The sequence below is a fragment of the Ovis canadensis genome, chromosome 20 (assembly GCF_042477335.2).
Source record: "Ovis canadensis isolate MfBH-ARS-UI-01 breed Bighorn chromosome 20, ARS-UI_OviCan_v2, whole genome shotgun sequence".
Classification (NCBI taxonomy): Eukaryota; Metazoa; Chordata; class Mammalia; order Artiodactyla; family Bovidae; genus Ovis; species Ovis canadensis.
Genome location: NC_091264.1, coordinates 58,333,411 through 58,360,649, shown reverse-complemented (window position 1 = coordinate 58,360,649; position 27,239 = coordinate 58,333,411). Strand labels below are relative to the sequence as shown.

General features: G+C 43.1%; 1 protein-coding gene across 3 annotated transcripts in view; it reads left to right on the top strand.

The window, feature by feature from the left end:
• The first annotated feature begins 384 nt into the window (after window positions 1–384).
• Window positions 385–27,239, top strand: part of PHACTR1 (phosphatase and actin regulator 1) — a 548,621-nt gene continuing 521,766 nt past the window's right edge. Inside the window, exons 1-2 of one of the 3 annotated variants that reach the window (XM_069563036.1) lie at window positions 449–557; window positions 10,807–11,033. The gene's annotated coding sequence lies outside the window, so the exon portion shown is untranslated. Of the gene's footprint in view, window positions 558–10,806; window positions 11,034–27,239 lie in introns of all 3 variants that reach the window. The other 2 variants (XM_069563035.1, XM_069563042.1) reach the window with 2 other exon arrangements.

Here is a 27,239-nt window from a genome sequence, read left to right as displayed (position 1 = left end):
CCTCTGCCATTCCCTTTCCTCCTGCTTTCAATCTTGTGTTACCCCCTCACTTGTGTGTCTCTTAAGCAATTACACTTACCATCAGGTGTAGCAAATATACATGGTGCATTCTTGAAACTGTGGGTAATTATTAGTCAAATTCATTTCACCTGAGTAATCAAGGTCGTTTTTAAGACTCGCATGCCCTTCAAATGGCATGTTTTCCCCAGGTGTTTTCTAAGAACTTGGAGTCAGCTGCATCAAGTCCAGGCTGAGCCAGTTCAGACTGGATAGGATCACAAACTCTCCAACTGGGCACGCATGAAGGTCAGGTTTTCTCCATCAGAGGGCCGAAAACTCCACCCTAAGAACGTGGAGAGGCCCGTGGCCCAATTATGCCTGCATAGAACTAGGATGACCACACCTTTTTGCCATCACACTTCCCCATGCTCCGCATGTTCCCCAAGCTGTCCACGTCTGAGACTGCCCTGCTCCTTTTTATTCATCTGTAAATACCCCCAGCCCCTTACCTTCCATGAAGTGGATTGGAGAATGTTCTCCTAAGTAATGAGAATGAGGTAAGTAATAAGCTAAGTCTTCTAGCTTAGCTGCCTTAGGAATCAAGCTCTTTGTTGGAAGCCTCTGGGTCTCAGCATTTTGGCTTGCTGTGGATCAGGCAAAATGAGACTGTTCCAGTGAAATTCTTCTCTTCTATTCTTTCCTACATCTTGATTTACCCAAGAAAACTGAAAGCTAGAGATACTGAGTAAGTTGGTCTTTCAACAATCAGTAACGGAGAGCATGCTCCCTTAGGCACTGTGCTTGGTCGTGCAAAAATGAAAGTAACAGAATCTGACCTCAGGGAACTCAAAGCCTAGTGGAGGAGAGGCATAAAAGGCCCAAGGCCTTATTGTCAGTTTAAGTAGAGGGGAGAAAACAAGTTATGGGAACCCCAGAGATCTCATGGGGCTTCCCAGGTGGCGCTAGTGGTAAATAACTTGCCTTCTAATGCAGGAGACATAAGAGGCTCTGATTCTGGGTTGGGAAGATCCTCTGGAGGAGGGCATAGCTACCCACTGCAGCATTCTTGCCTGGAGAATCCCATGGATAGAGGAGCCTGGCAGGCTATAGTCCACAGGGTTGCACAGAATCAGACACGACTGAAGCGACTTAGCAGGCACGCATGCAAGAGATCCAGTCACCTACCAGAGTGGATGTGAGCAGCAGCAAGGGTGAAATTGTGTAGACTTCCCAAGGAGGTAGGACTTGAGGCCTCTCTTAAAGGATGAGGAGAATAAGGAAGAAAACCTTGCAGGCAAATGAATAGCGTGAGCAAACACGGGAAAGCAAGGCGTGGTCTGTGAGCTCAGAAACCACCAGTGTCATTTCAGTATGAAATACAGAAGCAGATGCTGGAGCGCGCATGGGGCCGGATGAAGTGGGACACCTGTTCCACCTTAGGGAGTTCTGGATTCATCTGCAGGTCCTGGAAACCCAGCAAAAGACTCCGAGGTGTAGAATGACACAGTCGGCTTAATATTTTGGATAGATCATCCCGCTGACTTTGCAAAAGATGAATTTGCAAGGGAAAAATGCCCAAGACTGGCAAAGTGGTCTTGGGACTGGTATGATATTCCCTGCCAAAGTGTATCTGTCCTAGGATAGGGCTGGTCAGGTGACAGAAAATGTGATAGCGTGAGAAACAGAAAGTGAAAAACTGATCGGGTTTAGAGATTTATTTTCTGTGGGAGACTTAGAGGGATGGAGCAGTTAAGGAGGCTCCCACGTTTTGTTGCCTAGGAGATACTGTCAACCTAGGGGAAATACAGGGTACCAAAGAAGATGATGTCAGTGTGGGCCCAGCGGATTTTAACTATAATGGAGCCAATACCGGGTGGAGCTCAGGTGCATCGAGAGTTAAGTGCCTGAAGATTCTGTGCTGGGCAAGTCTGGGTCCTATCGGCACCTCAAAGTTGGTTGTGCTCATGGGAACTGGGGCATTATGTTAAAGATATGATGAGAAAACACTGGGCCGAAACTAGAACAAGGGTACACCAATTGTAATGGGTGGGGAGGCAAACAAAGGCTGTATAGAGGACCGCTGGGGCTTCCCCGGTGGCTCAATGGTAAAGAATCCACCTGCAATGTAGGGCATGCCTGGAGAAGGAAATGGCAATCCACTCCAGTGTTCTTGCCTGGAAAATTCCATGAACAGAGGAATCTGGTGGGCTACAGTCCATGGGGCCACGAAAGAGTGAGTCAGACATGACTTAGAGACTGAACAACAAAAACATACAGGACCCCCAGGTAAAACGTTCAGAAATGTATAAGGTTTAAAATGAGGGAGTGTATGATATAGCCAATCAGAAGACTGGAAAACAGTCACTGAATATGACTGCGTCAGTGTGTGGGGAAGAAAGCTAGAAGCAAAGCTTCAGAAAACTGAGCAGTGCCTGCAAGCGTAAAGTCAGTTCTTCCAAGGAGTTGGACTGGTGGAGGTGGAGAGCACATGGGTGATCGAGCAGGACCAGAAGTCTTGGGAGCTGATGTAAAACCAGCTTTGCAGAGTTGGCAATGTCCTGTCTGCCAGCCATCTGCAGCCCCATCAGAGCCATCCCGTGATCCCTGACCTTCACCTTCCCTCAGATAATGAGACCCAGCCAGTAGCAGGTGTTCTTAAGATGGATCAAGCTGGCCGACCGATGTGGACGATTAAGCAAGTGCCTCACAAGGTTGATTAAAATACAGCAGCCAGCCATGTGTCCACTCTGATTTCTGCAGTCAGCATTGCTATAAAGCAGATCACTGGGCCAGTGGCCTTTGGTTCTCTACTAAGACATCTCCCATAGACAGTCTTCCATGCAACCCAGGCAAAGAGGCAGTTACAGAAAACCCAGGCCATATAAAAAGGCTTTTAGGTTTATATCCTGGTCTCTGCATATCCTGCTGTGTTTAATGGCTTTGCATACTCTCTGCCGACCTAAGAGCATGACCCAAGAATTACAGACCCACCCAAGCTGTCTTTCCTGTATAAGGACAACACATATTTTGGAACTTGCAAAGAACTCAGATTATGGCTCCAGATATACCGTATAAACATGAATTAAGAAACTAGAGTAAAAAGAAGGAGAGAGAAGTGTGTTTGACAAGAAATTAACAGAAGCGAACATCCCTTTTTCTATCAATATTACACTTAAGTGCCTCACACTCCTGTACTTTTTCTTCACTTTCTGTTTTGAGAGAGATTTACAGATGCTTTCACACCAACTGATGTTTGACAGTAAGAGTCATTTTCTCCACTTCTGTCCCTCTTTTTCTGAGCAGCATCCAAAATAAACATTTGGATCTCCAGTGAAAAAGGCAGGGAAGGATACTAAGTGATAGGCTGGTGAACACCAGTCACAGGAGACCGATAATTTTTAAATTGCAGACTTGCAGCACATTAGTTGGGACTATTAATCTATTGACTTTGAAGCCTACGATTTTAAAATCCAGAAACAAAGGCGAAGACGCTATTTGAGGAATTTGGTGATTTAAAAAATTGTTCTCTCTTATCGGATGCCAGAACAGTGTAGGGTGAACTCTTAAGGACTGCGTGGGACAGTCCAGCCAGGACCCCTCTTGCTGTCTTTCTGGGAGTCGTGACAAAATTACAAAGCACAGACAGCTTCTCAGTGCTTTGCTCCTATGTTGAAATTTATTTTCTTTTATTTGGATTTATTTATTTTTCCTGGCCACGTACGGCATGTAGGGATCTTAGTTCCCTGATCAGGGATCAAGCTCATGCCCCCTGCATTGGAAGCATGGAAGCTTAACCCCTGCACCACCAGGGAAGTCCCAAACTTCTGATGCTCAGCGTACCCCCTGGCTTCAGGACAGCATTCTTCTATTTCTCCATCTGGTTTGTTCACTTATTCTCCTTTGTCAGGAATTGCATGAGATCTCAAACTGAGCAAGGGGCAACTCTTAATGGACATCACTTGCCACTTGGTTAAGAAATGCAGAAAAATTTATATGTGAAATGAATGTCCCCAGGGAGGAAAAAAAAAGTTTCGAAATTTGTTTTTTTCCCCCACTTTCTTGGCTCAGGTCCTGTGGGTTAAGAAGGAAAAGAAATATCAACCCCTCTGGTTTTCTTTGCTGGTACAGCAAAGAGCAGCATGGTGCCCAGTAGGGTCTCCTGGCACAAGAAGATCAAGCTATGTAGAGACTCAGAGCAATCCCACTACCAGTGAGGGTGTTCCAGGCAGCAATTAAATCATCATTCCCCCCTCTCCACACACACACACGCCTCCCCACCTTCCACCCCAATCCCTGCTGTCTTCCAACTGTGGAAAGCCCAGATCAGATGACTAAGTGCCAGGAGGCCATGCCAACCCACAGTGCCAGCAATGACAGGACCTTGGCCCCCCAGTGTCCAGTGTAGGAAAGAGGGGGAGGTCTCTGCTCAACGGTGAATTGAGGCACTTTTAAACCACGGGGTGGTTTAAAAGAGGCTGGAAACACAGTGTGCAGAGGAAGGATGAACAAGGCAAGTAGACCATCGTCCTCCACCAAGGTTTAAGAGGCCTGTGACTTTCCCTTCAGCTGTAAAACGTGGAAGCGCAGCCCTGTCTTGACGGCCTTCTTTCCTTCCTGCACACAAGCGTAAGAGGACAGCCGAGTGCTGGGAGGTGATGGGCCTGCCTGTTGAGTGTCCCGTCAGGAAACAGAAACAGTCATAGCAGCAACCCAAGGAAAACACCCCCAAATGGAGTGGAAGTGCGGAAGAGTTAAAGCGGACCATAAAGCAGTCAAGCCGTGAATTCCGCTTCTATGGGGATTTTAGTGAGAAAGACCTGAGTGGAATATGAGGCAGGGGAAAGAATAGGAGCGGGGATTAGGAAGCGATATGATAGTCAATAAGAAAAAAAGGGCTGTGAATGGTGAACATTTTTTATAATTTCTAAAAATTTATTTTTGGCTGTGTGGGGTCTTCACTGATGCGCGGACTTCTTTCTCTAGTTGCAGCGAGCAGGGGCTACTCTCTACTGGTGATGTGCAAACTTCTCGTTGTGGTGGTTTCTCTTGTTGTGGAGCACAGGGTCCAGGCTTCCAGACTTCAGTGGTTGTGGCTTCCAGGCTCTAGAGCGTAGGCTCAATAGTTGTGGTGTTTGGGCTTAGCTGCGCTGTGGCATGTGGGATCTTTCCAGATGAGGGATCGAACCTGTGTCTCTTGCATTGGCAGGCAGAGTCTTCAGCACTAAGCCACCAGGGAAGCCCTGAACATTTTTTAAGTATGAGAAAACCTAGTACTCTGTCTGGAGATAAATTGAAAAAAAATCAAGAAATATTGGGTTGCCCAAAAAGATCATTTGAGTTTTTCCATAAGAGCTGACAGAAAAACCCAAACGAATTTTGTGGCCAATCCAATGCATAGTGAAGAATGTGAGGGGAAAGAGAGCTGAGGTAAGAGGACAGAAGAGGAGAAATTGAAATCAAGGGGAGGAAGAGGCAGAAAAGCAAAGAAGGTGGTATTCCTGGAAGAAGGGCAAGAGTGGCAATGTGTCAACTGCAACTTGGTACTTGCCAAGGGTATTTGCCAGGTTTCTTTGGTAGCTCAGATGGTAAAGTATCTGCCTGCAATGCAGGAGACCCCAGTTCGATCCCCGAGTCAGGAAAATCCCCTGGAGAAGGGAATGGCAACCAGCTCCAATATTCTGGCCTGGAGAATTCCATGGACAGACCATGGGGTCACAAAGGATCAGACATGACTGAGAGACTGTCACTTTCACGAGGGCACCTGCCATCTCCCTCTACAAGGATTAACCCATGAGCTGCTGCAGTTGCTGACCTTCAACATCCCCTTAAGAGAGTTCAGGGTTGGTGGAGAGCAGAAATGAGGGCTTTGGAAAAACTTGGAGAGGTCTTCATATAGTTAGACATTATCAGGAGCTGATTTTATGAGTCCAATTCTTACATCTCCTTATCTCTAGAAAAGCACTAAATTCCTTCATGGTGACATCTGCTTCTCATGATTAGCAGAATTCTTCTGCAAAAATATGTGCTTGATTGCATGTATTCCCCCTTCTCCAAAACCAGATATTATTAACCTCCCCCCACTACCTCCTTGGAGCATGTTCTCAGAGCTATTCTGAAATGCTGTCTCCCAGGATATGGTCTTCACTTTTGCCCCAAATAAAACCTAAATCTCATGCTGTGCGCTTTTTTTAAAGTAGACAAAAATACAGAGGACAACTCTGAGAAGAAAGTCCCAGATTTATGACAGTCAAATCTCATGAACATGGTTAATGAATTAATGATGGAGAATAGTTAGCTAATTGTAACTTTGCCTTAAAAAAAAAAAAAGTTAAAATACGGCAGTAAACTGGCAGAAAAGAAGAGCTAGAGGATAAAGTTGCTAGAGCACCCAGTACCTCTTCAGATTCCACAGCTCTCTGGTGTCACACCTTTCAGAGAGAAAGTGTGAGAGAGAGTGTGAGTGTGTGTGCAGTCACTTCCTACTCTTCATGACCCCATGGACTGTAGCCCACCAGGCTCCTCTGTCCATGAGCTTCTCCAGACAAGCATACTGGAGTGGGTTGCCATTTCCTCCTCCAGGGGATCTTCCCAACCCAGGGATCGAACCCAAGTCTTGTCTGCCTCTGGCATTGGCCAGCAGACTCTTTGCCACTGCACACACCTGGGAAGCCTTGTCACACCTTTCTACTCAGGGTGTAATAGGGGCAATGCAGGCAGGAGCTGCCGCTCCGCCATTGGTTGGTACCACAGGGGGCCCCTCCCCCAAGCAAGCAACCGTTAGTGAGCAACGGTCCACCAGTGACCGTTAACGGTCCTGCTCAGCCATTGGTTGGTGCCACAGTGGACCCCGCCCCCCCAACTTGTATATAAAAGCCCAAATTCTGACGGAGAGGTTTTTTGAGAAGCTAGTCTGTCATCTTTTCGACCTGCTAGCCTGATGATTATAAAGTCATTATTCCTTGTTCCAACACCTTGAGATTTATTGGTCTGTTGTGTGGCAAGCAGAACAAGCTTGGGCTTGGTAACAGTGACCTGAATGTCACCCAGCTGTTCAAGTCTACCACTGTTGTCAACAGTTAATGTACTTAAAACAGATTTAATTGTTGTTCTAAAAGCAAATGAGGCCAATATATAATATAGCCGATTTGTAAATTTTTTCTCTCCACAGCTTCTGAAAACATTTTTTTTTAAGTTAAGCTGACTTACTTTAACTTAAAGATGTGCTCCTCTGGTGACATAACTTCATAAAACTGCAGCTCCACCTGTGTTTTAAACTTCTTTCCAACCCGGATCTAGTCCTCAGTCTCAGAGAACAAAAGGAAGGAAAGGGAGAAACAGGAAGAAATGCTTCTATCTTACTTATCACAATCCCAATACATGTCTGTAGAGAGCAATTCTAGAGATCAGGGAATGGCTTGGGGAAGACAGTGCAGTATTCTAGGAAACAGATGGCCTTCCCAGGTGGCTCAGTGTATAAAGAATCTGCCTGCAATTCAGGAGATGCAGGTTCAGTCCCTGGGTCAGGAAGATCATGGCAACCCACTCCTATATTCTTCCCAGGAAATTCCCATGGGCAGTGGATCCTGGTAGGCTACAGTCCATAGGATCGCAAAAAGTCATACATGACTGAAGCAACTGAGCAAAAAAGGAAATAGATGATGACAGTCTGTTTTAGGGTGGAGAATGGAGCAGAGAGAAATTGAAAACTTGAGAAATACTTAGGGGATAAGGACTCGTTTGCTTTAGATGAGAAAGAAGAAATAACAGACTTATGGCTTGAGCAAACTGATGACTACGGTACTTGTTACTGACCAGGGTACAAGGGGAAGGAAGTTGTTTATGCAGTGGGATGATTAACTTTATTCTTGATAACAAGCAGGACCCTGTGGGGCTCCTGGACACGAAAACCTTTCTGTGTCCCCCATTTCTTGATTACGGGAACTAGGCTTCATTCAGCCTCCAGGGTCTTTCCTGAGTTCCAACCAGAAGGTTCAAACAGCTGCTAACTAGGAAAGGGAGGGGATGTGGAGAATAGACAGGAGCAGTCAAAAGAAAGAATAGAGCAGCCTTGGGGCAGTGCCCCAAGGAATACAATAACAATCTCTTTCAGTTGTTTTGTAGATACTGAAACCCTCTCCAGGTGGGAGAAGTTAACTGTATGCTGCCCACAAGAAGGTAGACCCCAGACCAGTAGGATGGTTGGTGATCCTGACTTCCACTTACCTCACCACCAGCCAGTCAGAATAATGTCCACAAGCTGATCATGTCCTCTCTGAAACATTACTATAGAGCTCCTCACAACTCCTTCCAGGTTGGGACACAGTTTTGAGGGCATAGAAGAATCTGCCTGCAATGCAGGAGATCTGGGCTTGATTCCTGGGTCAGGAAGATCCTCTGGAGGAGGAAATGGAAACCCACACCAGTATTCTTGCCTGGAGAATTCCATGGACTGAGGAGCCCAGCAGGCTACAGTCCATGGGGTAACAAAAGTCAGATACAACTTAACAACCAAACCACCACCAGCCAGCTGTGGCCCCCTCTGCCTGACGAAGCAATAAAGCTGTTCTTTTCTACTTTACACAAAATTCTGTCTCTGAGATTTAATTTGGTGTCAATGTAAAGAGGCCAGATTCAGCTACATTCTGAATATTTTGAATGTGAAGGGCCTGGAAGATGCCCCATGGGTCTATCCAGTTGGAAAGTGGATATACATACATCTGAGGCTCAAGAAGCAGGTCATTGTTGGAAATACAGAATTTGGAGTAAGCAGAATCTAGGTGGTAATGAGGAGAAGGCAATGGCACCCCACTCCAGTACTCTTGCCTGGAAAATCCCATGGACGGAGGAGCCTGGTAGGCTGCAGTCCATGGGGTCGATAGGAGTTGGACACGACTGAGCGGCTTCACTTTCACTTTTCAGTTTCATGCATTGGAGAAGGCAATGGCAACCCACTCCAGTGTTCTTGCCTGGAGAATCCCAGGGATGGGGGAGCCTGGTGGGCTGCCATCTATGGGGTCTCACAGAGTTGGACATGACTGAAGCGACTTAGCAGCAGCAGCAGCAGGTGGTAATGAAAGATGTGAGACTGTATACAAGCTCCTGTGCTTGCTTCAGCAGCACATACACTAAAATTGTATACAAACTTCTACAGGGACCTAGAGAATCCATAAAGTTAGAAGAGCAAAGGGCTATGAGAAACTCCAACATTTAAGGGACTGGTAGAAAAAGGAGCTCAGAACACTAAAAAGGTGCTGGTGCTGCTAAGTCGCTTCAGTCATGTCCAACTCTGTGCGACGCCATAGACGGCAGCCCACCAGGCTCCCCCATCCCTGGGATTCTCCAGGCAAAACACTGGAGTGGGTTGCCATCTCCTTCTCCAATGCATGAAAGTGAAAAGTGAAAGTGAAGTCGCTCAGTCGTGCCAGACTCTTAGCGACCCCATGGACTGCAGCCTACCAGGCTCCTCCGTCCATGGGATTTTTCAGGCAAGAGTACTGGAGTGGGGTGCCGTTGCCTTCTCCCTAAAAAGGTACAGTAAGAATGTTATTTGCTCAGTAGTGTCCAACTCTTTGCAACCCCATGGACTGTAGCCCACCAGGCTCCTCTGTCCATGGATTTTTCCAGGCAAGAATACTGGAGTGGGTTGCCATTTCATTCCCCAGGGATCTTACCGACCCAGGGATCAAACCTGGTGGGTCTCCTGCATTGCAGACAGATTCTTTACCATCTGAACCACCAGGAAGTCCACAATAATCCATAACACTGTCTAAATTACTGTTTGTATTTGTTACTGTTGTTTAGTCGCCAAGTCCAGTGGTTAAGACTCGGAGCTTCTGCTGCAAGGGGTACAGGTTTGATCCTTGGTGAAGGAACTAAGATCCCACATGCTGCACGGCATGGCCAGAAAAGCAGAAAGGGGTGGAGAGAGAGAGAGGCGGAGAGGTGTTATTGAAAATGAGTATTTCTAAATTTTCTCAACTTAGTCATTTTTGCCTTAATGAGATAGTTTCAGTGGAACGATAGACTGTAGTAGGGTGAAGAATGGATGAGAGAGATAGAAATGGGGAAAGCAAGCACAGACATGGCCAAAGAGAGGGAAGCATGTCTAGGAAGAGTTCAGCTCAGCCACTCAGTCGTGTTGGACTCTTTGCGACCCCGTGAATGGCAGCACGCCAGGCCTCCCTGTCCATCACCAGCTCCCGGAGTTCACGCAGACTCACGTCCATCGAGTCCGTGATGCCATCCAGCCATCTCATCCTCTGTCGTCCCCTTCTCCTCCTGCCCTCAATCCCTCCCAGCATCAGAGTCTTTTCCAATGAGTCACCTCTTCACATGAGGTGGCCAAAGTACTGGAGTTTCAGCTTTAGCATCATTCCTTCCAAAGAAATCCCAGGGCTGATGATCTTCAGAATGGACTGGTTGGATCTCCTTGCAGTCCAAGGGACTCTCAAGAGTCTTCTCCAACACCACAGTTCAAACGCATCAATTCTCCGGCACTCAGCCTTCTTCACGGTCCAACTCTCACATCCATACATGACAAGAGTTAAGTAGCTTTAAATGCTGGTGGAAAATGGTAAGCTGAAAGGGTTAAAGATAAAAGAAAGAGACTACCAGTGACCAAGTGTTGAAAATTTGAGCATTAAAATAAATAATGATAGAAATAGTAAACCATTTTTTTAAAGTAAAATCCATAAGTCCACATGGATAGAAAATAGAGTGAGAAAATAGGCAATTTTCTATGGAATAGAAATAACAGGATGCTAAAATTCATGAGTCAAATACTGGTCTCAAATTGTCTCCCCACAGATAACTGATACATTACAAAGGGACATGTAATACCTTTACAGTGGAGAAATATGGCAGATTGCACTATAGCCAAGTTAATACTACCAATATTGGGACAACCAACATCATGGGCCTCCTGATAAACTGATTTCAAATAATATGGAAATAACTGACAAATTCAAATTTAAGGACATTCTAAGAACTGATGCTTATTTTACGAAACTGAAGCTCAAGAAAGAAAAAAACAGGTGAGGAACTCTTCCAGGTTAAGGAGACTAAAGAGGTATGACAACTAAATGTGAAAGTCATCTGAGACTGGATCCTAGACCAGGAAAAGAATATAGCTATAAAGGATATTATTAGGGAAACTGATGGAATGTGAATACGGGTCATGGATTAAGTAATGGTGGTGTTCTCAGTGTTAGACTTCATGATTTTGATCGTCAAACTGTGGTTAAGTCAGAGAATGTCTGAGAAAATATACCCTGCAGTATTTAGGAGAAAAGAAGTATGGTACTGCTCCAGTGTATCTGAAATGATTCCTGATGAACTGAGATTCCTTATGAAAAGAGAGAGGGGAGCAGATGGGGCAAAATGTAAACAATTGCATACTGTTCCTACCACATTTCTATAAATTTGAAAGTATCAGAAGAGAAGCTAGAGCAGAGGAGAGGGATGATTGACAGATGGAAGTCACTGAGGAGATGAAAGCGGATAGGACTGAGACTAGGCAAAGGGAAAAGCCTAGATTAGAAGAGGGGCACTTCACCCATTCCAAGAGGAGGGAATGGGGAAAAGACGGGTCCTGAAATCCATTTTTCTGTGTCGGTTGAGTGGAAGAAAGAAAGGATTGGTTTTTAATAATCTTATTAGCTAGGAAATAATGTTTATATTACTCTCTTCCACTTTTAAAAATTGAAGGAAGGAGCAAGCATGCCTGGAGAAGAGGGACCACTACTCAGCAGAGGGTTTTAATGAATCTGTGTGTGTACAAAGGAAGATTTGAGTCTATGTAAGCCCAAGGCACAAGCCCACTCTTGGGTACACGGGACAGAGGTTGGGGCGGGGGGGGGGCGGCGGGGAGGAGAGAACAAATAACGCCAGAGAACCTCATTCTCCCTATAACTGAAGACAGAGTGGTTCAGAAGGTAGTAAGACAGTAACTTACCATCAATCAGCACCCAAGCTAGGATGCCAGTCCAGTTTGTGCTTCTGATTGCCACTTAAGACAGTTTTCATAGAAAGAGCCTTTTGGTGATTTTTAAACTAAGACATAAAGTGTGATCCACCTGCAAATTGTTCATGTATCCATTTGCCTTAGTCATTGCTCAAGTCTAAAACCTATTTGCAGAAAGATGAAATTTTACAACAAATAGTGAAACGTTCAAGTTATAAACCCATCACTGTAAGTATAGAACAGCATTACTTATGTGACATTCTACTAAAATGCCCCAAGGAGACCAGTAGCCAGGATAGATGTGATACATTTGCACTGAAAAGTGTGTTTTTCTTCCTTCTTATGGCTCAAAATTTTCACCATTACTTCTCTTCAGCTTGTTAGAGCAAAGATTTGATCAATAGCAAGATGCACTATAAAGACTTAAAAATAAACATAAATTTGGCCTCCAGAGGTATCTTCTATCTTTATAATGCTCTTGCCTGGAAAATCCCATGGGTGGAAGAGCCTGGTAGGCTGCAATCCATGGGGTCGCAGAGTGGGACACAACAGAGCAACTTCACTTTCACTTTTCACTTTCATGCATTGGCGAAGGAAATGGCAACCCACTCCAGTGTTCTTGCCTGGAGAATCCCAGGGACAGGGGAGCCTGGTGGGCTGCCCGTCTATGGGATCGCACAGAGTCGGACACGACTGAAGCGACTTAGCAGCAGCAGTGGTTTAGTTGCTAAGTCACGTCCAACTCTTGCGATCCCGTGGACTGTAGCCTGCCAGACTCTTCTGTCCATGGGATTCTCCAGGCAAGAATACTGCAGTGGATTGTCATTTCCTTCTCTGGGGGATCTTCCCAACCCAAGGATCAAACCCAGATCTCCTACATTGCAGGCAAATTCTTTACCATCTGACCCACCAAGGAAGACTTAAAATGTCTGAAAAAAAGATCAGAATGATTGCATCTCTCATTACCTTGCCCTCCAGGGAAACTTTTTACTCCTTTTTTTGTGTTTGCTTGCTTAAATAGCTACAAAGATTGTTTAGGCTTCAGATGGGGAGGTAAGAAGGGGAGAGTGCTTCGTAAGGCCCAGAGGGAAGAAGGCTACATCTCCCCTCGTGGAAGCTCTAGTTTATTGTGTGATGCTACAACTGTGAACACCTTTCTTACTTTCTGTTAAAGGTTAATCAGCTTAAAAAATAAATAAGCTGTTTCACAGTCATTTGTAAATAACTACTGCATTACTGCAGCAAAGCTATTTTCCTTTTTGTATATATTCTTCTTGCTATAAGATTTTTTTTCCATATAGTTCTAATAACAAACTTATCATCAATATTTTTCTAGTTTATCTGATTATATAAGTTATATTAGGTCAGAGGAATCTGGGATCCTGTCTTGGGTGGCAGTCCATGAGTCCCTTTTATTTCCAATCCTCTGAGGAAATTACCCTAAAAGTTTGACAAGTGACCCCACACAGCTGAACCTTGGTTCCCCAGAGGTTGTGCAGAGCCTGGCTGTGGAGGAGAAGACATCTCTATACCATTGTGTTCAGTGCTGATGGAGAGATGGAAAAGAAAGGTGCAAAGCACAGGAAAACTTACACCATGATGACAGAAGCTTTAGCCAAACACTGGGACCAAGCATAAATTGCACACAAGACAGACAAGATAATGCATCAGACATGCTAACCATGCTATCAGACATGTATCTGGATTGAAGACCATTGTAAGTGAATAACACTTGAAAGCCTACCATATATCTTAAAGGCAGTTCTTAATATAGGCCATCTAAAAGGCAAATATGCAGCAAATACCATGATGCTTTCTTTGCTCATTCTTTCTATAGAGAGTTTTATGGCTAAAATCTTGAATTAGAAATTGAGATTAAAGAAAAGAATGAAACAGCCCTCATCACAAAAAGACCACAGTTTAGGACGAAATACTTGCTAACATCACCATCATCTTCTTCTTCATCATTATAGTAGAGTCTGTGTACTATGGAAACATGGCCTATTATGCGGAGGATCAGAGATGGAGACACAGCAGGAGGTTAACTCCGTCTTTAAGAATCGTAAGAGTGTGGAAGGATGAAAGAGATTTATTTGAGGAGAGAAGAGGACTCTGGGCAGAAGAAAAGCATGTACAAAGGCAGGCAGGTTGGCAGGAAAAAAACAGTATGGCTCTAGAAAGCAGAGATATTGCTCTGACTACAAGGGTGATGTTTGTGGAGACGCACTGACATGGGAAAACCCTGAAAGGAAATGATCTAGAGGTCGTGTGTGCCATGCTAGCAAGTGACTCGCCAAAGATCACCGTGCCCAAGCCAGGCCCAAATCTTTGTTTTGAAGGTTTCAGATGGCTTCTTAATAGGGGCCTGTTTAAGACAGAAGACTCTGAAAGGAAGCACATTTTGAATGACCTAGGTTTACACTCACAAGCTGTGTATGAAAAGACAGATTGACCCAGCACAGATGACCTGTTACTGAATTTGTGCATGGGAAATATTTTACTCAACCACTTACTGGAATGCTTAGAACTTTGCCTCTTCTCTTCCCCCAAATTTGTATAATCACCCTTTTCTGGATTTTTTAAAACCAATTTTTCTTTTTTTATCAATTGTCATTTTGCCTAATAGTCTCTTTCAAGATCAAATCCAAGTGGTCCCTCTCTAGAGACTAGGGGTAATTTTCTAGGAGGGTGGTCATAGACATTCATGTAGTTTGAATCAATGCCAGTGAAACCCGTGTAAAATCTAACAGCAGGTTTTGCAAGACACCTAGGCGACAAGGAGAGACTGACATATTTCAGTTATGCATGAATGTTTTGTCCTTTCCATGGTAGTGGCATCAGTTTAATGCTTAAGGTTTGGGTTTCTTTCAGGGTTCATAATTCTTTGACAAAGAGATTTTGTCTGATTATTGTTTTCTTGTCATCCAAAGGATTATACTAGTTTCTACTTAGAAAGCTGTTAGTAATAACAATTTCTACTCTCTTTGCAAAGCATCTCCTATGTGGGTGAATTATGTACACCCACTCTTGGCAAATCTTTAGCTCCTCCAAAAGTCATTATATTGCATTTGATTTCACATTCTTGAATTTTTAAAAATGTATTCAAATAATCATTGTTTCTCAACCTTTTGGATGAAAATATTTCTTCACCATGATGAGGATAGCCTATTCTAAGTTTGAAAAACATTTGCAATGGCCCTCAGGAATGAGAATCTACAGAAAATTTCAGAAGACCATGTGGCTACAACATCTGGTACATTTGAGAAGTGAGGCTGGAGCAGAAGGTGGCTTTGTTAACCATGGGGAGAAAGGAGTGACAGACACACCCTGCTGATTGGATACGTATTAGTGATGGATTTCAAGCGAGTGAATGGCCTGCTATTTGAATTTTAAGAATTTATGTTGAGGGAGAGATGCTTTAGTTCCCAGAGACCATTAGAAACCTGTTCAAATAACTGAAGCAAAAAAGATGTGGCGTTGGGAACGGAAAGTATAAAAGAGAGAATTCAGGAATTTAGGATTCCTCTCAACTTTCTGGATGAGATTCCCTGGATGATGATGTGCCCTTTACAAAAAGAATACAGGAGAGAGAATAGCTTGGGAATACATAATGATAACCACTAAAATTTATTCAGTGCTTATTCACCACTCATTGTGACAACTTCTTTGTATTATGTCAAAGGTGAGTTCTATTTTGGACATGATGAGTTTGAGAGGTCTGTGACTATCCAGGAAAACGCCCTCACTAGCAGCACCAGGAAGACATATGAGTGTACAGCTTAGGAGAGCTAGTTTGGAGATCAAACTTTGAGAATCATGAAGATAAAAGCAGCTAATATTTATTATTTGCCACATGCCTGGTACTGTTTTAAGCACTTCCTGTGTATTGCCTACTTAATTCTCACAACATACATTTGAAATTGAAGCTATTAATATCATTCATTCTTTTCATAAGAAAGTAAAAAGAGGTTAAATAAGAAATATTATTTGACTTGCCCAGAGTCACAGAACTAATAAATGGCCAAGCCAAAATCTGAATCAGGGACTACAATCATGACTCTTAAAACTTGAGATGGAAGACCCTAGGAGAGTTGCTAAGCTGAGAACCCTGAACCACACTTGGGTTCCTTTGAAAGTTGATTCACTTTTTTGCATTTCAATCATGTAGCAATGTTCTACAACCCAGGGAACAAATGTTATCTCCTTTATGGAATTCAGGTTAAAAAACTGGTTTTAAAACTCTCCCTTGTGTGGCTTTAGGCAAGTAACTTTATCTCTCTGAGCTTCATGTTTTTTCAACCTGCCAAGTCTCACCTGTAAATCACCCAAAAGGATTTTTCTGAGAATGAAATGAAATGGATTTATTTGAAAGTGGAGCACAGAGTAATCATGCAATTTTAGTCTATCATACATATCATATGACAGAATGTATGTCTATCATACATTTAACTCTCTTCCGTTTGCAATAGCCTGTTCACTTCTAAAGTAAATAAATTCCCTCCTATTCACCCTCACAATGGAGAAGGCAACGGCACCCCACTCCAGCACTCTTGCCTGGAAAACCCCATGGATGGAGGAGCCTGGGGGGCTGCAGTCCATGGGGTCCCTAAGAATCGGATATGACTGAATGATTTCACTTTCACTTTTCCTTTCATGCATTGGAGAAGGAAATGGCAACCCACTCCAGTGTTCTTGCCTGGAGAATCCCAGGGATGAGGGAGCCTGGTGGGCGGCAGTCTATGGGGTTGCACAGAGTTGGACATGACTGAAGTGACTTAGCAGCGGCATTCACCCTCACAAAATACCAGGAAACAGAGAGGGTGCAGGGTTTATATTACAGAATTGGCTCCCTTTAGATCTTTGCAAAATTAAACTGTTCAGGTGAGAAATACAGCAATGCTTGTATCTACCCTATTACAAGAATTGGAGTGAGCAGGTAATTGTGCCTATGTTCTAAGTTAAAGAGAACTATAGGATAATATAACTTCTCAAGCCAGTATTCTGTGTCCTTAAGCTGATATAATGATTTCTTTAAAATATTGCACCATCTGGAGCTATTTTGCATTCCCAGTGTTATTGCTGTCACTCAATTTTTAGAACATTGTACTTTATGACTTTACAGATTCTCTCAGCTTTTAAGTGCAATTTTATTGTACCTTGAAAATAAACTATTTTCCCTAGATGCACAACTCTTGATAGTTTTTATTGAATGTTTAAGCTCCTTAAGGACAGACAGAGTGTTCTTGAAATTCTTTCATACCATCCAAAGGTACCCAGGGTAATTTGAAGGATTTAACAAGCAGTTCTTAACAAAAAATTGCAGACATTCTATGACGTGTTTCATAAAGAATCATTATACTGATAGGTCACTTTTGAGATTACCACTATAATCAAAGCAGTTGGGTATTTGGAAGAATCTTATCCTGATTAGTGAGCAATGCATTCTGAGATAAAGAACTCCCAAACTTTTGCAATCTTTTTGCACAGTTGGAACTAGCCTGCCAGTGGATAAGCTATATGCTTGACGGAACTTACAGAACTATTTAAAAATACATGGCTTGAGTCTTTCTCCATTCTCAGAATTGAGTATGATCCATCTGATTAAATTATAACCCAAGAGAAGTAGTACTTTCAAAATCAGTCAATACTTCCTTCTCCCCCAACTTGATTTCCAAGGCAGAGGCATAAAATTCGCATCATACTCTATAATTTAGGTATTAATCTTTGACTCATCCTTGACATTCTACTTACACCTACACAAAGTCTTTCAGTCTTACAAAATGCCATCATTTCAAGGTTTAGCAAATTGAGGCATGCAGCCCTTTACCAGCAAGAGAAAAATACCCCTCCTCCTGATTTCTTCCTCCCTCCCTGTCTCCCAAACTACTGTAACATTCGCAAGTTTTTATTCTGTCTCCAGTAACTTTAAAAAAGTGTGTAAGTTTTTTAAGTCAACTCTTGCAAGAGCTTGATAAGAACTCAAAGATTTCTTAAAGAGTATGCCATCTTTTATGTCATCAGGCATACCTTCCAGAAATTACCTTCATACCACCTGCTGCAGAGCAACTAAGGCTTCTATTAATAATACATTCCTAGCATTATATCTCATTATTTTAAAAAATCCTATTGAGTGAATTTAGATTTTTACTTGCCTTTAAGACTTCTTAGCACGTACGCTTTTCCCTAGTTATACATTAGAACCACCTGGGGAGTTTTAAACTACTAATACCTGGGCCTTACCCCAGAACAAATCAGAATTTCTAGGGGAGAAGTCTGAGCTTCAGTATAGTTTTAAGTTATGAGGTTTCCTTCAATGTGCAGCCAGGGTTTAAACTACTGTTTGCAATTTAGGGAATACTGGGGTTAGGTTTGTCCAGATCTGCCCAATTATCTTCTAAAAATGACCCACGATCTGTGCAATGGCAGGATCTTGGTCAGCTAACTTACGAAACAGGATTTTAAACTTCACGTGCATGGATCTCATATGTGAATCAAAGGGAAATGCAGATTCTGATGCCGTCGGTCTGGGGTGGGACCTGATTCTACATTTCCAACCAGTGCTGGGGGATTTGAGGCCTGGGCTGTGGAACACTTCATCTCCTAAGTGAACCCCTCATTCTCACTGCTTCATCTTCCAAAGATGCTGAGTGAGAATCCGTCTCTATAGCTGTGACCTCTCCCTTTAGAACCAAGTTTCTTCTTTCCGTTTTAAATGCCTACTCTTGAATTTCAGATTTGAATTTCAAAGTGATTCCAACTGAATCCCACTGTCCTAAGTCAAGTCCTCATCAGGGTTTGCCTGGACTTTGTCAACTGCCCCTTAGCAGGATTCCCTGATTCTGGGCTGGAGAATGAAGACCATCCTTGAGGGTGTAGCTTCTGCTTACCTCTCTTCATCCTTCTCTACTGGGACCTGAACCTGTCCTCTGGTGGAGTCTCTCTCCCTCTTATTCTTCCTAAAATTTGCTAGGCTCGTCTTTGTTCCCAGGCCCTTCTCAAGCTTCCTCCTCTGCCTTACAACCCTTTTCTCTTTATCTCCCCACTTAACTCCTGCTCAGTTGTTAACTTAGGTTAAACATCACCTGCTCTTAAACATTCTCTAAAGCCCAAGGTGAGCTTCCCTTGTGGCTCAGATGGTAAAGAATCTGCCTGCATTGTAGGAGACCTGGGTTCGATTCCTGCGTCAGGATGATCCCCTGGGGAAGAGAGTGGCAACCCATTCCAGTATTCTCGCTGGAGAACTCAATAAACAGAGGAGCCTGGCTGGGCTACAATCCCTCTGGTTGTAAAGAGTCAGACATAGCTGAGTGACTCTGAGAGAGAAAGGCCAAGGTTAGTCAGTCAACTTTCCTCTTCCATGTCTCTGCTAAATCCCTTTAAATTTTGAATTGCCGTTATTGTTTTAGGAAGCTTTTTTTTAATGGACCTACAGTCCCCTACCCACCTCTGCACTAAGAAAAGAACTCTCTAGTTTGTTAGTTAAACACAAATCCTTGAATCAACTATAGAAATTGTGAAATGAAAGGGTAACATTAAATCGTCATTAATGTTGCCTTCTCTGACTCAAAGAATTCAGATTTTGTTTGCTTCATTCAATAAACATTTGTTTAAACTTGAACTGATTGCTTAGCTGCCCTAGAGAGCAAAAGAGTTAAGAGATGTCAATTTAGCAAATATAAAAAATAAATACTTGTGCATTAGGATGAATTCTAATGCACAAATGGTAGGGTTTTTTTTTATTATTAAGTAATGTAGTTGCTTGTCTCTGTACCCTTCATTCCACAATTAGCCACAGATAAAAGTACCATGTTTATCATCATAAAAGCAACTCAAGATCTGTCCAAAAAAGGTGAGGTGGTTTCAAGAATATTTTTAGTGTATCATGCTTTCCATGGCTTTTCAGCCATCACAGTTTGAACAAAGCCCAATTTCCAAGCTAAATTCTATAAGTGGAAATCGGAGGCTATGGTTAAGTGAACAGAAATAGAATTGACAACCTAAATGCGTCAACATTCATGAAAAGTGACATCAGCAGGTTTGCTGTGTAATTGCTTTCTTTTTTTTAAAAGGTGAGTAGGTGTTTAAAACTTTTCAATGTTTAGAATGTATTCTCTTCAGCTTATTTTTCTTCATGTAATTTTTTAAAGAGGGAAGTTCTTTGCAAGGATTAAGAGACCTGCTGGCACCAACAGATGTAAACCCATGTGCATGGCTAAAATAGGGGCATAAAGAAAGGTTATAGTCATCTCCCAAGTAACACAATTCGGGATTTGTTATAATAATCCCAGGTAATTAGAAGAGGCCTCTGCACCTTGGATCTGGGTGTGACTCTACAGAGCTGATTGCCACAGCACAACATCATTGCTTGGTTCTACGTGAACCATTAGATGACAGACTTCTTGCTGAAAACTAAAGGACTTCCAAATGAATGTTTTTAAAAGGACAGAAGAATAAAATTTTTCATGAGAAAATGATGAAAACATTCCTAGGTAATTCTCCTCTGTCATTCTGCATAAGGTCGTTGATGATATCTGCATAAGGTTGTTGTTCAGTCGGTAAGTCGTGTCTGACTTTTTGTGACCCTATGGACAGCAACACGCCAGGCTTCCCTGTCCTTCACTATCTCCGAGTTTACTCAAACTCATATTCATTGAGTCGGTGATAACCATCCAGCCATCTCATCCCCTGTTGCCCCCTTCTCCTCTTGCCCTCAATGTTTCCCAGCATCAAGGTCTTTTCCAATGAGTCAGCTCTTTGCATCAGGTGTCACCTTCAAAATGAATTTGAGAGCCCAGAAAAGAATGTGTAGATTATTCGGTCAAAACATGTACCCCTACTGATGAATAGCAGTCAGTCAAATTCCTCCTGAAGCAAAGTTAATCCCTCCATTCTGTTTGCCCCCAAGGTACCATGTACCTGTCTGTACCATAGAACAATCATATTAATCACATTTTTGAGTCAGTTCACTTCAATAGGCTATGAATTCGTTGAATGCAATGATCTTATTTTTAATCATTTCTTAAGGTAACTCACCAATGCTTGATGCTTTCACAGACCTAAAGAGGTTCAATATCATCAATTTCATATTGTTCAACCTAATAATGGTCCAATATTTAATGAATGAATACTCAATAGATTACTTCACATTCAGTTCAGTTCAGTCACTCAGCTGCGTCCGACTCTTTGCGACCCCATGAATCGCAGCACACCAGGCCTCCCTGTCCATCACCAACTCCCGGAGTTCATGCAGACTCACATCCATCGAGTCAGTGATGCCATCCAGCCATCTCATCCTCTGTCGTCCCCTTCTCCTCCTGCGCCCAATCCCTCCCAGCATCAGAGTCTTTTCCAATGAGTCAACTCTTCGCATGAAGTGGCAACATCCCATTTAAGAGTGCTGGAATTTTTGAAAGGAAAGCCAGCATTTATTCCATGAATTTCATGTTTTACAATGTCTGTGTGTGTGTGTTAGTCGCTCAGTCACGTCCAACTCTTTGTGACACATGGACTGTAGCCTGCCAGGCTCCTCTGTCCATGGGATTCTCCAGGCAAGAATACTGGAGTGAGTATCCATTCCCCTTTCCAGGGGATCTTCCTGACCCAGGGATCAAACCCAGTTCTCCTACATTGCAGGCAGATTCTTTACCTGTTCTGAGCCAATCAGGGAAGCCCTATCTTATGTATACCAAATTGATATTTAATTTTAAAAGAACATCACCAAGAAGACCTATCTATTGTTCTGATCTTTGAAGTTAGCACAAACACAGATAAGCAAGTAAGCAAGACAGTAAATATTCTAAATCAAGCACAATCTGAAGTCAATAATGTAACGCTGGGCATGGCACCCAAATGTCCATAGGCTCTGTGACTTATTAGCTCAAACAAGTCAGTTTAGTCTGACCCCTTCTGTAAAATTAAGTAATAATCTCACCTCTGATTTCTGGGTGTTGCTGTCATAAAAATCATTTGTGATGATTTTTAAACTGAAAAATGTCAAGTTGGAAGATGAGTAAGATCTGACAAAGGGTTTCTATACCAGGAGAGTCTGTTAATAAACAAGGGAAATTTAAGGTAGACCATTGAAGAAGGTCTAGTGGACACTCCATCCCCCTCTTAGTTGACTGGCTATACATGCAAGTCTACCTTAAATTTGTCTTGATTTCATCACTTAATAGTTTATTTAGTGTGTGACTGTAGGCAAGTTGGAAAAGACCCTGATGCTAGGAAAGATTGAAGGCAGGAGAAGGGGACCACAGAGCATGAGATAGCAGGATGGCATCACTGACTTGATGGACGTGAGTTTGAGCAAACTCTAGGAGATGGTGAAGGACAGGGAAGCCTGGCTGCTGCAGGCCATGGGGTTGCAAAGAGTCGGACACGACTGAGTGACCAAGCAACAGTAACAAAAAAGGCAAGCGATGTAATCTCTTTGCACCTTGGCTTTCTCATCTGTTAAGTGGGAATAAGAAACAAGGGGTGAGAAGAGGGTGGATCATGGAACTGGAAACAATTCACCTTGCTGTCAACATATTATCACTAGAAACAGCCTCTTCACTACTCTATGGCAGTGGTTTTCAACAGCCCCAGATGAAGATCTTGTTAAAACGGAGATTCCGAAACAGTTGCTCTAGAGTGGAGACCAAGATTCTACACTTCCTGGAGGCCCACGTACTGCTGATGCTGCTCATGTAAAGATATATTTTGAGGAGCAAGACTCACCGTTATGTCCCCACTTCTAAATATTTTGGTTCCACTTTACCAAACAAAAAAGTCAGAAAGCTTTAATCAGATCCCAGTTCTATTGTCTTTAGCTCTGGAAATACTATACTTTTTAAGCAATATGATACTTGAGACTTAGAGACTAAATAGTTTAGCATCTCTATCTTCAAGTGAGGGGAAGAATAGCCTGGAGCTGATAAGCACCACATCTGACATCACAGAGCAGCCGATCCGGTATCAACATCTGAGTGTCCCACAGAGCCTTAACCCAACTCCCCACTAAGCAAGCATCCTAATTGAGGAAACATGGGGGGCAGAGGGACAACGATGGCCTTTAGAGAGAAGCCAATTGGGGCCTCATGCTTTGTTCTGATCCAGAATGTTCCTCTGAACCTTCCTCAAGGAATAGAAGTGAATGACTCGTCCATATTTGGTCCGTATCTTAGACACTAAGCAAGATTGTATGCAAAACATCCCAGGCCATTTCCACCTAAAAATGTTTTGGTTTGTTTTGGTTTTTTCTCTGAAATTTTAAAAACACTCAGCCAAGATCCAGCCTGCCTTTACTTGACCTTTGCATCTTTGAATCCCCGGCTTTGGGTTCTCACTCTTTAGAAGAAGAAGAAGCCCTTCAGGAGAGCAGAACCCCTGGAGTCCTCCTTGAAGAGCAGGCAGTAACGGTGACAGGCAGCCCCCTGCTCCATGAGACAGGCGCCACAGAGGGGCTCTTCCTCCATCCCCGTGACTAACCGCTCCAGCTTCCTGAGAACGTGTTAGAGATGTTCCCAGAGCTGCGCTGCTGCCCAGTGGGTGCATTTTGGCTCCATCTCACCACATATGTTATCTTCATGGAAGCTGCTCCCAAAAAAGGGTTGTAACTCAAGGGAATCTCTTCACAGATTCACGTCTGGCTTTCAAACAAGGAGCTCTCAAACCTGTCAAATCAGGCAAGCAGACGGTGTCTCTATTTTGGGGTACATTTCCCCTCTGGGTTTGTAAAGGTTTCCTCTGGGAGGAGTCTTCCCCCTTTAGATTCATGGGCTTGATTGCTTGCATGTTGGAAAGCAGCTCTGAGTCTGGAAAAGAGCCTTTTTCAAGGTAGACAGTTTAGTGAAGTTGAGGATGAATTCGTAGGGGGAGGAGGCAGCAGAAGGTGGGGGAGGTGCACAACGCATGGCTTAATGGACACAGCGCGTAGCATCGGCTGAACACTGCTGGTGGTTGCCATAGGAATGAGAAGACTTGCGAGTTTAAACCATAGTTCCTCTGGAGCTATGTTAAAAAATGTGACTGGATTCTTGCTGTTCACCGCTACCAGCTTTTTAAATCAGGGCTCTTTTAAAAGTGCATATGTTTACTCTGCCAAAGGAGGTTACAGTAACCTGAAAAAAAAAAAATGTCACTTTCAAGGCCCAAACAACTAAAGAACATGGACTTCTCCATTATCTTGGGCCCCACAACTTCCAAACTAGGGAAATACAATATAGTTTTGATATTTTCTTCTCCAGAAGGGATTTGTGAAATATATGACTGTAACAGGTGTAACTCAACCAAGTTAATTATCATTAAACTTTGGTAGGAGAATATTTAAAAACCAAAGAACTGGTTTAAAACCAGTGAGTCTTGAAACCATTTTAGAGATTGTTTACAACAAGGGCCCCCCTATCCCTGCCACTTATGTTTCCTCCACCAGTTAGCCCTCTAATCCTTTTCTTTGCTAATTCAAAGTTCTGACAGCAAGTACCAACCTGCAGATTCAGCTTTCAACACTGCACCAAGTTTAAGTATCTACTACTCCCTTCCCCCTACCTCCAATGAGACACTGTATTCTAAGTCAAGAAACTATGGAGAAATTAAATACATTAAAAGTTGACCTGGAGAAAATCATAATTGAAAAAGATAGATGCACCCCAACATTCATTGTGGCACTGTTTACAAGAGCCAGGACATGGAAGCAACCTAAATGTCCATCAACAGCGGAATGGATAAAGATGTTGTACATGTATACAAGGAAAGATTACTCAACCCTAAAAAAGAACAGAATAATGCCATTTGCAGCAACATGGATGGAACTACAGATTGTCACAGTGAGTGAAGTAAATCAGACACAGAAAGACAAATATCATGTGATATTACACATATGTGGAACATAAAAGGTTACAAATGAACTTATTTACAAAACAGAAACAGACTTACAGACATAGAAAACAAACGTGCTTACGTGGATACAGTGGGGGAGACAAATTGCAAGATTGGGATTGAAACTGGGCGCTCAGTCGTCAGTTGTGTCCGACTCCTTGTGACACTTTGGACTGTAGCCCACCAGGCTCCTCTGTCCATGGGAATTTCCTGGGAAGAATACAGGAGTGGGTTGCCATTTGCTCCCCAAGCAATCATCCTGACCCAGGGATCAGGCTCATGTCTTCTGTGTCTCCTGCATTGCAGCCAAATTCTTTACTGCTGAGCCACCAGGAAAGCCCAATATACATGCTGCTGCTGCTGCTGCTGCTAAGTCGCTTCAGTCGTGTCCGACTCTGTGCGACCCCATAGACAGCAGCCTACCAGGCTCCCCCGTCCCTGGGATTCTCCAGGCAAGAACACTGGAGTGGGGTACCATTTCCTTCTCCAATGCATGAAAGTGAAAAGTGAAAGTGAAGTCGCTCAATCGTGCCCGACTCTTAGCGACCCCATGGACTGCAGCCCACCAGGCTCCTCCGTCCATGGGATTTTCCAGGCAAGAGTACTGAAGTGGGGTAATATACATACTACTATATATAAAATAGTTAACTAATAGGAATCTACTGTATAATACAGGGAACTCTATTCAGTACTCCGTAATGACCTGTACGGGAAAATAATCTTTTTTAAAAGGTGGATATATGTATATGTATAACTGGTTCACTTAGCTGTACAGCAGAAACTAACACAACATTGTAAATAAACTATACCCCAATAATTTTTTATTTAAGTTGAGCATCTTACATAAAGCTTCCCAACTGGCATACCATGCTGGGCCCCTGATACTGCCTCTGGAGGTCTGCTCAATTACGAACATGATCATTTCAGTACACACTTTAATACGAAAAAAGTTGGGAGAATTTAAGTTCAGCTAACTTGTAATCTCCTTGAGGAGTTGGTCAAGTCTACTATTGTACCCCCAGCAACTCATGCAATGCCTGGCATGTAGTGAACGATTAATAATTAACTGCTGATAAACAGTTGTGAATAAACACAGAGTGACTGAATGCTTGGATCAGACAACTGTGACCCATTCCTAGAAGAACAGAAACGTTTGTTGGGCTCTGCAATACCTAGTGGACAAAGGTACTGCAGAGTACAAAGGTCTGATCTGTGCCTGGCATCCACGCTTCATTTGGCTGAGGAAAGCGAAGATGAGCTTATGAAAAAGAGTAGAAAAAGTTCTATCCTAGTTTGTAATTCCTGCTGCCAACTTCTCTAAGGAATGTAGAGGGGTAAAAAGAATAATAAATGCTGTCTTGACATGGGTCTTCAAGGCTCCCTACTTTGCATGACTGTCCAGAAAAAGAACACACATTAAAGAGCTCACTAAGAGCCATCAGCTCTCTGTGAGCGAAAATAATTATAAGTAATACTCTGGAGGTGGGGGGCGGGGGTACGTACTATTTTCGACACTAATCTAAACCATTTTAGACATTAATCCTAATAACTAATAGGGTGGGTGAGAAGCTTAGGGCTCTGGGGAAGAACACAATCCAAAAAGGCAGTGAAGTGGGGTGGGTGGAGACACTGGCCAACTGCTAAACTTGAACGCCAGTTTTATAATACGCCCCCTTTGTAAGCCAGTAGACTGGGCTTCAGTTTTCCCCAGACTGTGCACTTTTTTAATTTATTTGAGAGAAACTCTAATTGTATTTTCACTGTAGTATCTTGTATATTTTTATTTGTGATTTAAGAAATGTGAAAAGAAAATACACAGATACACAGAATGGCTAACAGTGTTTCATTCCTGGTTCTAGAGCTAACCACTCTAAAACTGTTGGTAATGTCACTTCAGTACAGTTCAGTCACTCAGTCGTGTCCGACTCTTTGCGACTCCATGAATCGCAGCACGCCAGGCCTCCCTGTCCATCACTAACTCCCAGAGTTCACCCAAACTCATGTCCATTGAGTCGGCGATGCCATCCAGCCATCTCATCCTCTGTCATCCCCTTCTCCTCCTGCCCCAATCCCTCCCAGCATCAGAGTCTTTTCCAATGAGTCAACTCTTCGCATGAGGTGGCCAAAGTATTGGAGTTTCAGCTTTAGCATCAGTCCTTCCAATGAACACCCAGTTAACATATTCTTTTAAATAAATTTATGTATTGATGATTGATTAAAAAAAACAATCATCACATATACAGAATTAACGATAATACAAGTTGGAAATCTAGACAAAATACCATGGGATCTCATAGGATCAGGAGCTTACTTGCAATCAGAACGACAGAGGTAATATTTCAACTGATACGTGCAACAGACGCAGTCAGGGTGGAGTATCTTACTCCCACAACTCCTTGCATTTGTAAGCTGTTAAACA